The sequence below is a fragment of the Hibiscus syriacus genome, unplaced genomic scaffold (genome assembly GCF_006381635.1).
Source record: "Hibiscus syriacus cultivar Baekdansim isolate YM2019G1 unplaced genomic scaffold, ASM638163v2 tig00117048_pilon, whole genome shotgun sequence".
Taxonomy (NCBI): domain Eukaryota; kingdom Viridiplantae; phylum Streptophyta; class Magnoliopsida; order Malvales; family Malvaceae; genus Hibiscus; species Hibiscus syriacus.
In genome coordinates this window covers 2019107-2033267 of record NW_024063538.1, presented here as the reverse complement: position 1 = coordinate 2033267, position 14161 = coordinate 2019107, and the positions used below count along the sequence as shown (strand labels likewise).

The 14161-nt window shown below is 36.4% G+C and overlaps 1 pseudogene; it reads left to right on the top strand.

The window, feature by feature from the left end:
- The first annotated feature begins 2030 nt into the window (after nt 1-2030).
- On the top strand, nt 2031-7318 carry LOC120197269 (annotated as a pseudogene).
- Nucleotides 7319-14161: the final 6843 nt, after the last annotated feature.

Sequence of the window (14161 nt, the reverse complement as noted above, 5' to 3'; positions counted from 1 at the left end):
GAAGCTATTTGACCAGACAAGGGAGAAACCCTCGAAGACACCCCACAGTTCAGCTTGGAGGACGAAGGATTAACCTATACTTTTTTTTAACGCCAGAAGGAAATATCCATCTTGGTCACGAAAAACCCCACCAATGGAAGCCAAACCAGATCGGTGTGAAACAACAACATCAAAATTAAGGCAGACCCAATTTTGAGGAGGAGGTTGCCATTGGACTTGGACAATTCGAACAGGAGGGGTGCCAAAATCGGAGATTTTGCTTGTGTATTGACACCCACCCCAAGCTACGGTGGAACAAGTTGTGGTGATCAAAGATAGACCCCGAAAAATAGCCTCATATTCCCTTTCCATTTGCCAAATGATGGAGGAGAAGAGAGTGTTCTAAAGGGCATCATGGGGAGGAAACAAACTTTCTGTATGGAGATTAATCTCTAGCAAATCCACAAGAGTGAAATTAAAGAAATTAGGATGAACGTTGTCTTGGAGGAGCCAATTCTAGAGGTTATGAACCATCCGACAATCTCAGAGGATGTGAAACAGAAATTCATTCAGATTAGAGCAAAGGTGACAAGAATAATCATTACTGATACCTCGTTTGCAATGATTTTCATTTGTAAGATGTCTATCCAGGATAGCAAGCCATAAAAACATCTAACACGCTCAGGAACATCAAGTTTCCAAATCCATTTCCACATCGGGTTCATTGTTGACCAATTAGTTTTCGCAAGGGATTTATAGGTGCTCTTGACAGAGAACGTGCGATTATTTTCTTCATTCTAATAGCAATGGTCCGAGCCATTAGCGCAATTAGGAGAAAACATGCTTTGTAGCAGAGGAATGGCCTCACGAGCAAGGAGGTGATTAAGCATATTCCAGTCCCAACAATTCTCAGCATCACAAAAATCCTTGACCTTTAAAGTTATGTCAACCGTAACGTCCGGATTCGCCCAATGGATAAGTTGCCCCAATTGAGAAACCCAAATATCCGACCAAAAATTAATAGTGTTGCCATCACTGATGCACCAAGCCAATCTCTCATAAAAGAAGGACCAAACATTCACGATAGAAAGCCAAAAAGGATAGTAGTTTGACCGCGATATAGAGTACAAGGTTCAATCATACGATACTTTTCTCGAAGAATGGTGGTCCAAAGCTTAGATGTCTAATACTTCTTTATCTTATGAGTATTTTATTTTATGTCAATATTTTCGGTAGATGAAAAGTAAATACAAAGTATTAGCTATGAAATCAAATATATGACGTATTAATTATGCAACTCAATGATTAAATTGATTAATGTATAAATTTTTAGATTAAATATTTTAAAATTATAATATTATGTCTATAGAGATGATCACCATAAATATTCAAATTTCATCAAGTAAAATTTGCTGAAGCCACCAACACTCCATCAACTAAGTTCTTCTGCTTATCGAAGTATATTATCTACTAATCAATTATGATACATTCACAACACTTTTAACATATTATTAAATTTATCTAGTTCGTTAGTCTATGGATAATAATGATGATTCTACTACTAACACAAACTAAACGTCATTATAAATATCCCAATTCAAGACTAAAAGAAAGGATGTATTGCTTACGACCACGATCGATCCTTCATGAATCTCCTTTTTCAAATGAATCCATTTTCTTCTTCATCAAACCACCAATCAAAGATCGTTCTCTTATCAATTACAACTCTCTACTTAAATAAAAAGAATACACCATTAACAACCTACCAATGAGATAAACTTATTATCATCAACAAAAATAATTGACATAATATATAAATATTAAATTTGTTGTCACGTTAAATTTATGAACGATGACATTAAATTTTTTAAAATAAAAGTGGATAATAAAAAATTAATAAATTTTAATTTTGAGAAGAAAAACACTGTAGCTTATGCGGAGCATACGTGGCACTGGAGTAGCCAGATCTTATTTGGAGACCTGTAAACTTGTCCACCTCATACACAAAAGACTTGTGATTGTTGCTTTACCATCCACAACCACCACACATGGTGTTCTAGGAATCAAACAAATCCTTCTACACCAATGAAGCCTCCGTTGAAACCCCAAATCACAATGAAGCACCACCTCCACATCCTCACCTCTAATTTTAACCCCTCGCCTCCACCTCACCTCCTACTACGACGCCGTGCGCTTCCCTCCTCCCGCCTCCTCACCGCATCTCTCTCCGATCACAATGCTCACCGCCGCCCCTCTTCCGAGTATTCCCTCCTCGACGCGCCGTCGTGATCACCCTCCTCGCCGCCGTCGGATCTTCCCTCCTACAACAATCGCAGTCGTTGGCCGCAGAGGTAACCTCGCCTCCCCCGCCGGTTACTTCGCCTCCTCCTCCTTCTAAGGTGGTGGAAGAGGAAGCGGTTGTTTCGGCGAGGATATACGACGCGACGGCAATAGGGGAGCCGTTGGCGTTGGGGAAAGATAAGAAGAAAGTGGGAGAAGCTGATGAATGCCAGGATTGTTTATTTAGGAGAGGCTGAGCAAGTTCCGATTACTGATGATAAAGAATTGGAGCTTGAGATTGTTAAGAATTTGAAAAGCCGATGTTGAGAGCGATAGGCCTTTGGCTCTGGCTCTCGAAGCTTTTCCTTCTGATTTGCAAAGTCAACTCAATCAGTTTATGGCTAAAAGGTTACTTTCTATTACAATAACTTCTGTTTCTGAAACATCTAATATTTATACTATTGTAAAATTAAATTAGTTCTGCATACTTTCATAACTTCTTATACGATTTGTATTGTTTAATCCAACAATCATATTCGTGTTCCATTATGGTAGATGTTTACATGTAGAGTTTCCAGTAAATTAAAATTTTCTAATTATGCATTGAATGTAAAATTCAATTGTCAAATATGAATTCGAAAAACTGTATTCTCTATCCATATGATCTATATTTTGGATTGAATCAAAATAGTATGTGCACAATGAGTATTTTACATTGCTAAATGTAATGGTTGTATCAAACAAATATTTATAGAACAAAATCTTATGAAACGGTTCCTTTTTTTTTTTTTGAATAGATGAAGCCGATCCTTTATTTATTTATTTATTTATATATATATATATATATATGTATGTATATATTTATATATGTATGTATGTATATGTATATGTATATGTATATGTATAAGCATTCAAATTATTTGAAATTGGTGTATATATTGTTAAAAATAGAAAACAAAAGTGGCTTACAGCAAAGAAATTGGAACGACTGTATTTAAGTGTTCAATTGCTTCTAATACAGGATAGGTGGAGAAGATCTGAAATCTTATGTTTCACATTGGCCAACTCAAAGGTGGCAGGAGTATGAGCCCATTTTAAATTATTGTCGTGATAATGAAGTTCGCCTTGTTGCTTGTGGAACTCCTTTAAAGGTACTTTTAAGTGGTCACTTGGTCATCGGGGATTTTGTACTGCACATTCTGTTTTTGGGCTTGTTGAAAAAGCTGATTTCTATAATTTGGACCTTTTTGGGTGTCTAAAAGCCTAGAATGTCTTGTTAACTTATTGTAATAGATCTTATTAGTTGTATAATGTTTAGAAGACTTGATTTTTTAATTAGGTTAAGTTACTTTGGATGAGATGGTAAGATATGTTCTAGGATGTCAACCAAGATACTTGTGGTGTCTTATGTAAAAGGAAAGAAAAAACTATTTTAGTTTCGTATAAATGTTACGTTATCATTCTTTCATTTCAGTTTGTGCATGAGGCCAATAGTAAATTCGCATAGAGTATTCTAATTATTTTGATGCAGATCCTAAGGACTGTGCAAGCTGAAGGCATTCGTGGCCTCTCTAAAGCTGAGCGCAAGGCATATGCTCCTCCAGCTGGTTCAGGTTTCATCTCAGGGTTTAGTTCTATTTCACGCAGATCATCAATGGATAATCATTTCCCAACTCAGTCGATTCCATTTGGTCCAAATTCATATTTATCTGCACAAGCAAGAGTGGTTGAGGAATATAACATGTCCCAAATTATTTTGAAAGAAGTTTCAGATGGAGGTGGCACAGGTTTGTTAGTAGTCGTGACTGGTGCAAACCATGTCCAATTTGGTTCTAGAGGGACAGGGGTGCCTGCCAGAATTTCTAATAAGATTCAGAAAAAGAACCAAGTGGCTATACTTCTTAATCCTGAAAGGCAGTACATTAGAAGAGAAGGAGATGTCCCTGTTGCTGATTTCTTGTGGTATTCAGCAGCCAGAGCATGCAGTAGAAACTGTTTTGATCGTGCTGAAATTGCTCGAGTTATGAATGCTGCTGGCAGGCAGCGAGATGCCCTACCCCAGGTTAGTTGTGCTTAAATCTTTCTGGTTTCAGTGCATGTTTTATCTCCTTGATTTTTGTTTAGCTTTTCTTTGGATGCATGGTGGATCCTTTTTTTCCTGTGAATTTTAATAAGTGATTCGTGCTAAACCTCATTCCTCCAATTTGGTTCTTTTAATAAATTTTTACTTGAGTGTTTTCTGAAAGTTGTGGTTCAAAAGCAAACCTCGATGTTTGCAAACTTTTATGCTGAATAGACAGAATCACATGAGCAGATATACTCGTTTAAACTCCTGAATTTCAATATTTGGCAGTTTAAACAACTATGAAATTTTGAATGATACTATTTTGCGTATGTTTTTAAGGAAAAGGAAGGATACCATTATCTTCAAGGAAAAGTATGACTATGTTTTACGTCCAAAATCAGTATGGTTCAACTCCTTCCGGAGCATCCATAAGTTTCAGAAGTATAATATTTGAAATGACTATCTTTCCTATATATTTCTACCAGGTACTTGGAAATGTTTTTGGAATAAGTCACCACTTTAGGAAATTTCTTGTGATTACTTGTAACAGATCCACAGATGGTAAAGGAAAACGATAATGTGAAGGATATGCTTATATTTGTTAGACAATGAGGATAACTGCAAAGACGTGATTGAGTTGACTATAAATTGAGTTCCCTGAAAATTTGCTTAGTTTATTAATCTTTTTGAAAGTGAAATGATATTTTATAAGTTTAGTGATTCAGCTAACAAGTACAAATTGACTGTTTTCCTATGCATACACTTATATGCAGATACTACATCCCATTTGATATGGTTGATTATTGCACTCTAAGAACCACATTATTGCAAGTAATTTTATTATTTTCATGGTTGCCGCCTAGAATATTTCCATGAAATTATTGTATGCTTATGGTGGGTTTTGTACTTTGACTTGGTATCTTTGTTAGATTTCTCTTCCTTTTCCACTTCTTCTATTGTATTTTTTGTTTTATTATAAAATTATCGTTTAACTAATCACCAAGGACAAAACTCTCCTCTGCTCGTGAATATTAATTGTGAAAAAATTATTGTAACAGGATCTTCAAAAAGGACTTGACCTTGGTGTAGTATCTCCGGAGGTCCTGCAGAACTTTTTTGATCTGGAGCAATATCCTCTTATTTCAGAGCTTACTCACAGTTTCCAGGTAGATTAACTTTCTCGAAATGGAATTTATTGTAATTATTTATTGTTTATATAGACTAATATTGTCATGGTTTATTATACAAAATTCACGTCTCATGAAGATGATATTTGTACGTGATTGTTAAGTGTGAAGTGCACAGTAATCACTTACAATATTGTTGAAAGGTTCTCAAGCTGACAACATGAAATTTTGGTGCAGGGATTCAGGGAAAGATTGTTAGCAGATCCCAAGTTCTTGCATAGGCTAGCTATAGAAGAAGCAATATCAATAACAACTACTCTATTGGCACAGTATGAGAGGCGTAAAGAAAATTTCTTTGAAGAGCTTGACTATGTTATTACAGACACTCTCCGAGGAATAGTAGTTGATTTCTTTACAGTATGGCTTCCTGCCCCAACTATCTCATTCCTCTCATATGCTGACAGAGCTGACAACATGGATGCGTTGAAAGGACTCCTTGGTTCAATACCTGATAATGCATTTCAGAAGAATGTTGCAGGAAAGGATTGGAATCTCAGTCACAGATTAGCATCTGTGATTGTTGGTGGTCTAAAACTGGCTAGTGTTGGATTTATTTCCAGTATAGGAGCTGTGGCTTCCTCGAATTTTGTATTCAGTTCGCAAAATCCTTAATCCAAAGTTGACTTCTAACCAACAAATTAAAAGATCACCTATACTCAAAACAGCTCTTGTCTATGGAGGCTTTCTAGGAACGTCTGCAAATCTTCGTTATCAGGTAAAAATGGTTCTTCCATGTCAATAACTTGTTTTATCATGAAAAAAAAAACCATTTTGGCATATGTTGGACGACGTATGAGCGGACACTTCACTTAGGGGAGTATCCTGTCTCGTATGGACGTGGCTTTGACACAATGGAGTACATGTTGAAAACAGGACACACTAAAAAAAAAGAAAACATGGGTGGATATTTCCGGTTATGAATGTAGACATGCTCTTTTTTACCTCTCACATATTAACTCAGCAATGAGCAATCTGCTTCTGATAGATGTATTATTCAAAAAATAATTAAAAATTCTGGCCTGGTTTAGACCTGGACTCACACTGACCTCTCTCATTCGTAGTGATGCATATTTATACTTACAGTTCTGCCTACTATCTGTTTGATATGAAATTAAAAGAAACTGAAAAACTGCAGATTATTGCTGGAATAGTGGAGCACCGGATTTCAGAACAGTTTTCTTCTCAAACTTTTCTTGTGAACATGCTTTCGTTTGTTGCTCGGACCGTCAATTCATACTGGGGAACTCAGGTTAGAACAGTCTTCATTTAGTTCTTTCATTTCATTAGTATCGTTAATCTTAATGTCATCTTATAGCACATCATCATAATTCTATGTAATTAATTTTATTAATTTGAACACGAACTACATGGCTTACATTAAGATAGCATTCATTATAGCAGCCTTGCCCTCTAGCAAGTCATGCAGGTCTAGAGCATTAATGTATTTTTTGTTGCTGATTTGAATGCAACAGCAATGGGTTGATCTCGCTCGCTTCTCGGGATTGCAAAGTCGGAAGAACGAAGAATCTTCTTATCAGAGTTCAGATTCTCCTAATCCAACTGCACTAGAATCTTCTTACCAGACTTCAGATTCCCCTAATCCAACTGCACTAGAATGCAGCGGGGGAGAAGAGGCCAATATCGATGAATTCAAGAATCAGTGAGGTGAATTTGTATCTTACATTTTCATTTTAATTTGTAATTTATCTTTGCCCCTCAGAACCACAGTACCTCAAAAACAAATACTGAAATTTTTTATTCTTTCAAATTTTGGACGAACCGGAACACATTACGTGTACATTGATTCAATGCAGCTTGGCTTGAAATCATGTAATAAGAGAATGTAATGGTTTCATCCAGGGATTTAAATTGCGTTTGTGGCCGTGTTTTCAATCGCTTGTGGATATAACAGATGCTATTGCGGTAATTATGGATATCGCGGTCATGAATTTTTTTCTAAATGAGTTTATTTAAAAAAAACTGCTTTTTTTCCAAAATAAATAAATAAATGAAACAGCAGAAAAATAATGGAATAGCGGTCTGTTATTTCCGCAATTGGTTGCTATTCACTAAATTGCGGCCGTGATCTACTGTTATGGGTGTGATTATGTTTTTACACCGTTATTTTCCGCGATAACAATATCAAATGCCATCGCGACCGCGATAATGCTATCCGATCGTTATATGAATCTCTTGTTTCATCCTTGATTTTGAGACTTTTCTCCAAAATCCAGACATGTTGAATTAAAAGCTCTTTTGTATATCAAATTCGTGTTGTGTAGTAGATTTTGTCCTAAGGAATTTGCCTTGTGAATTTTCATCATATTTGTGGACTCATGGTGTCTGTCGCTCGAAAAGCAGAATCATTTTGACTTTATATGTCATCTGCCCATTAAAAAGATGATATTTGCAAAACGTTGGTACTTGTAATTAGTCCTAAATATCTGAAGAAAGTAATGCTTGTGTTTAGGGGAAGCAAACTGTGTTACTGTAGAGGTTTTATAACTATTATTATTTTTTGAATTAGTACGAAGTGATTGTAAAATTATATTTGTTTAGAATTTTTTTTAATCATTAATAATGTTTTTTTGTAAACGTAATTACTTGAATTCAAAATCTTTAGATATAATAATACTCTTTTTACTATTGAAATCATGCGTTTGGTGGAAATAATTATTTAAAAAGCTTGCATCATATGGTAGGGAAGGAAGAGAGTTTATTTATGTCAGCTCATCATCTAGAACTTGCAAAATAAATCATTTCTTTTTGCTCAGTCAGACCCATGGCATTTGCATACCAATTAATATTTGAGAAAATAACTTCAGTGACTTAAAATGTCTTATAATATATGATTTTAACCAACTTTTTTTGGGTTTGCAAAAATAGCCAACGAATTCGCAACTCAATTTCGAATTCGCAACATAATTTTTGAATTCGCAACAAGAATTTACATTTCGTTACACGAATTTGCCAAATTCGCAACTCAGTTTTCAAATTCGTAACTCGAATTTGGATTTCGCAACTCGAATTCGCCAATTTCGTAACTCAATTTTTGAATTCGAGTTGCGAAATGTAAATTCTTGTTTAGACCGGTGGGCAGAGGCAACGAACTTACGCGAGAATCCATTTGTCGTTGAGCAGAGGTAACGCCTCGGTGGGTGCTGGAGTGGGGTTCTTCGCCTCGAGCTGAGTTATAAGCTCAACAATCTCAGCCCTGGTCTCACTACTAGCTTTCAATCGACGATCAGTCCCATAAAACGAATCCACCAAAGCTTTCTTCAAGCTGTGGATTTCCACCACTTGGTCATGCTTCTTCTCTTCTTCTCTTCTTCTGCCACGGCCACTCCAGGACTCTCTATCACAACCGACTCCTCCTTGTCTGGGCCCCATTCGTCATCGGTGTCCAAAGCATGGACCTGGAAACAGGTCTTACCTGGAGTGATCTTTGGGTCAAAATTGAGTTGCGAAATGTAAATTCTTGTTTAGACCGGTAGGCAGAGGCAACGAACTTACGCAAGAATCCATTTGCTATTGAGCAGAGGCAACGCCTCGGTGGGTGTTGGAGTAGGGTTCTTCGCCTCGAGCTAAGTTATAAGCTCAACAATCTCAACCCTGGTCTCACTACTAGCTTTCAATCCACGATCAATCCCATAAAACGAATCCACCAAAGCTTTCTTCAAGCTCTAGATTTCCACCACTTGGTCAGGCTTCTTCTTTTCTTCTGCCACAGCCACTCCAGGACTCTTTATCACAACCGGCTCCTCCTTGTCTGGACTTGGAGAACAGGTCTTTCCCGGAGTGATCTCTGGGTCAAAATTGAGTTGCAAAATTCGAGTTGAGAATTTGGCTTTCGTGTTGTGAATTCGAAATTGAGTTGCGAATTTGTTGGTTATTTTTGCAAACCCAAAAAAAAATGGTTAAAATCATATATTATAAGTCATTTTCGGTCACTCAAGTTATTTTCTTATTTAGCATAAACAACTCAAACAACCATTTAATTATAGGGTTATTATTGATATGACTATTATATTTCTACATAATTATTTAAGTAGTTTGCTATTAAAAAAAATAAAAGACGTAACTAATGTGATTGTTATTGAATAATGACAAGTGAATGGTCCACATCAATTACTCCGTTTGTTTTATAAAGGCAAGTTACTACATTGAAACCACTTAAATAATTATATGGTTATATTACTAAAATAGAAAGTATGGTGGTCATATCTACATCAATTTTATAATTAAGTGGTGATTTGAGTAGTTTTCCCTAATAACTGGTCAATAAAAATATAAAATTTCATGTTATTTAAACCGCGGCTGATGCACTTGCTCGTAAAGGCTATACTTTGCCCGTGGTTTTTGCTGTTTTGAACGACCCACCTGCTGAACTCAAGCAGTATATCCAAGCTGATAAACAGGCTCGAAGCAAGAGCCCCGCTCCCCACTCAGTTTCTTTTCTTTAGCTTGTTACCAAAAAAAAAAATCAAATCTATCTTCTTGGCATTGAATTTTAATAAAAAATTCAAACATAAAATTATAATAAAAAATTAAATTACCACGAGAGGAGCATGAGAAGATGAACCACAGATAAAGAGAGAAGAGAGTCTTGAAAAGCGTTTAGGTGGGCAACTAAGCCTCACGGATGATGGCTTCGACCCCATTTCGACCCTTATTTTTCTTCAAAAGCTGAAAAACAAGATTTTTTGGTGAATGGTGGGTGTTTTTTTTTAAGGGTTAGTGAAGTTGATATAACTGAGAAGGGGAAGAAGACCAGATCCAAAGTTTACGGAAATTAATTATTTTTGTAGGTATACATTTTGTGTAAGTAAAAACTAAATATATAATTATACTAATAATTGAAGAGTTATTCTCTCGGTTAAATTTTAATTATCATCTCACCTCTAGAGTTAAAAGTTAATGGTTAATGGTTTCATTAATTCATTTAAATAGTTGAGTGGTCTTTTTGATCAAATTAAAACATCGGTGGTCAAAATGATTTTTGACCATAGTTTAGTGGTAACCTATATATTTTACCCTAAATTTTTTAATGAGATAAATATTAATAAAATTTCATAGTGGAAATCATCATTAAAATTGGTCACTAATAGAAAATATTCATATTTTATGGTGTATACAATAAAATTTTAGGGTGGACATCATCAATAAAGTAAATAACTAATCGAAGAAAATCTAAATTTCAAGGTAGACGCGTAACAACCCTTAACCATGAGTGCATCCGCCATTGATTTTCATTAACAATCTCATTTTCTGACAAGAAACTATCTGATATTATTTTTTAATAGTCCATGCATAATGAACCCCATGTGGGCTTTTATTTTAATGACGTTATAATGACTTATCACATCAAGGTGACGAGTCCATTAAAAATATTTTTTAAATATTTTTTAAAGAAAATAAAATTTATAAAATCAAATAAAAAATATTCGATGAAAATCGTTACCTCGACGTGACGAGTTTCTTCAAATTAAAAAAACTAGTTGTTTGATATCCGTTGTTCATGGGCAGACAGGCAATAACGATCACTCGGAACTTGTCACATCGGGGTGACGAGTTCAGCCGAGGATAATTTAAAAAAGAACTAAAAGAAAAAAATTTTTTAAATTTTATGAAATACACAGTAATATTATTGTAAAATATAATTTTTTTACATGAAAATTACAAAGAAATTTATCTTTGTCTTCTTATTTTTTGATGATGTCGCATAGTGGTCGAATGATAATGTCGCGGGGTCGTCGAGAATGTCGGGGTCGTAGGCCTTGATTGTCATTGTCGCATCATCGTCTTTCCAAGGAGGTGTACCAACACACTCTACGATCGACCTTCGAAATACGGTGATGGATTTATGACATTTGACCCATCATCGCCGTAATTATTTGGATTTGGCTGTTATTTTATTGACCATATAGGATATGGTCCTAGTCCTCGCAACCGCATGTTCTGTTGAAGATGCTTGAGTGTATTGCGGTGCATTCCATGAACCTCAACCCATTCAGTTGAGTCTCGACTGAAGTATGAAATGGAGGAAAGAAACCGAAACAAGTCTGAGATGCATAATAGTACTCTTCAGCCAGAGATGCTGAAGTGGAAGATGACGACGAAATGTTTTTTCTTGGACCTGGACTTAGACTTGGTGCATGTGACTTGATGATGTTTCCATTTTCTTTATAAAGCTGGAGATTGGGAGAATAGTTGAAATCTGAGTCCAAATGTATAATGTCCTGACGATGGGGAGAGACAATTCACGCTAATTCTATAGGTCGATGTAGCAAACGTGTCGCGCCGACCAATTTTCATTATGTTCCCACGCGTATCGATTGTATGGAGTGCGTCCATATCAACCTCTATTGCGTAGGAATCGACTGGTACACTGCAAACTAGTGCATCACTTTATCAGTCGCATGCCACTCAACAATCGCTTGGTGCAATAACAGTGTCACGGCACACCATAAATGGGAGCCTTCAAAAAATCGCCCCGATAATACATGGTTGATCTCCTTGTCGACATACGGAAGCCAAGAGAACTGTAAATATTAAATATCAAAGTTATATATATAAAGCTAAAAGATTCGAAAAAAGTTTTGTATGTCATATTGCGAATCGACGCGATGACAATCCTCATTCATATGTCTCGTGCAATGGCACCCATCAATTTCGTCTACATTTCATGTCACCATCTAAAATATTTAAAAAAAAAATATTATAAATAAATAAAACATAAATAAATTATGAAATTAAATAAATTAAATAATGAAGTTAAACAATTACCTTCCAGCCAGTGAAAACTCGCTCGGGGCATCTATAATTGGTGTAAAAAGGGGAAACGATACCGAGTCCAGGACTGTAGCAGTATCAGACAGCCTGTTACATCGACTTTTCGACGCAACGTTACAATGCAGCCTTGCAATGCTCCCGGTACAGAAAGGCTAGAATCGATGAGCCCCAACTGGTATTATAGCACAACGAAGTCTTCTAAATTTGCAGATATGAGTGTGCACCAGATTACCAGATTTATCTAGTAATAAATCCCTCCGATCACTTGGAGAAGAATACTCGGTACGCGAAAACAACCTCGTCAGTAGACTCAACAACACTTCGGACTCAGATTCCAACCACATTATCATTACCCGATAGCCCCTCATGACACCAGATGGTGACCATTTTCCCAAACTTGGTGACCAACGTCGAGGGGTCGTACATTTTCTGCCTCACCACGAGGGCTCTATTCACAGGAACACCGAGTTGGTAACGACGTCTTCCAAAGTAATCATCTTTACCACCCGGGAAATGGAACATGTGTGTCTGGGGCACCAACGTTGATCAGGGCCTCGATCAACGTCGGGTACACCTTGAAGCCATGTAAAATATGTCGAAAATAGACCAGATTGATGCAGATATATCTTCACTGCTGTTGCGGCTTTGGTTGTCATCCAGACTACGAATATTCCATCGTCATCCAGACCGCGTTGGATCTACGAAACATGGATGTTATCCAACGCAATATATTCTCGGGTTGCTATTTTCAAGATTTTTGTACAATGTGTTTTTTAAATTTAGGGTTTGATGAAAACTAAACTCCAAACCCCTATTTATAGCCTTACCCAACAACTATAAACATCTAGTTTTTTGAATCTTCAACCGAACTCGTCACCTTGAGGTGACGAGTTTCAAGTTACCTTGCTGCCCATCTACCCGTTGAACAACGACTACCAACAACTAGTTTTTTGAATTCGAAGGAACTCATCACATCGACACACGAGTTCCATCAAATATTTTATTTGATTTTAGGGTTAATTACCCCATTCATACATGAATTATACCCGATCTCAGTTTCATACATAAGTTTAAAATTCTCGATTAACTACATATATTTTGCTGTTAATGGTATACATTTTCCGTCACAAAAGATGACGTGGAACCCTTTGACCTATAACAGTGACACGCGCTTAAAACATGTTTTTTTTTTTTTTTAGGTAAATTACACCATTCATCATCAACTATCTTCTCAGTCTTATTTTGGTCATAAAGTTTAATGTTTTAATTTAATTATTAAACAAAAGTTGCTCTTAATCTCGTGATCCACGGGCTGGTTCCAGGTTTAACGGGATGATAGATTCGACCATTGGGAAACTGTCTGCCTCGTCGAGTTATCCATTTCCGGGTTGGATCTATGGGTAATTACCGTTGTCGATCTCGCAATGAATGGCCTTTGTTTTCTTGCTATAAGCAAGAATTTCATCTCCGGAATATTCGCTACACTGCGTCGGCTTAAATTCTTGATCTCAGCTACAATCAGGTCGCCGGAGGAATCCCTTGTTCCATCGGAACATTGCTGAAGCTCACCAACGCTATTCTTTGCCACAACCATCTCTCTGGTTCAATCCCACCGTTTCGTTCCCAATTCCTAACCCAACTAGACCTCAAACACAATGCTCTCTTTGGCTCTCTAGCTCCAAACTCCCTCCCGCTTCCCTTCAGTCCCTTTCACTCTCCTGGAACCAGTTGACCAACAATTCTATAGTTTAATAATTAAATTAAAAAAATTTAAACTTTAGTGACTAAAATAAGAGTGAGAAGATAGTTGAGTGATGAATAGTATAATTTATCTAAAAAAATTAAAAAACATGTTTTT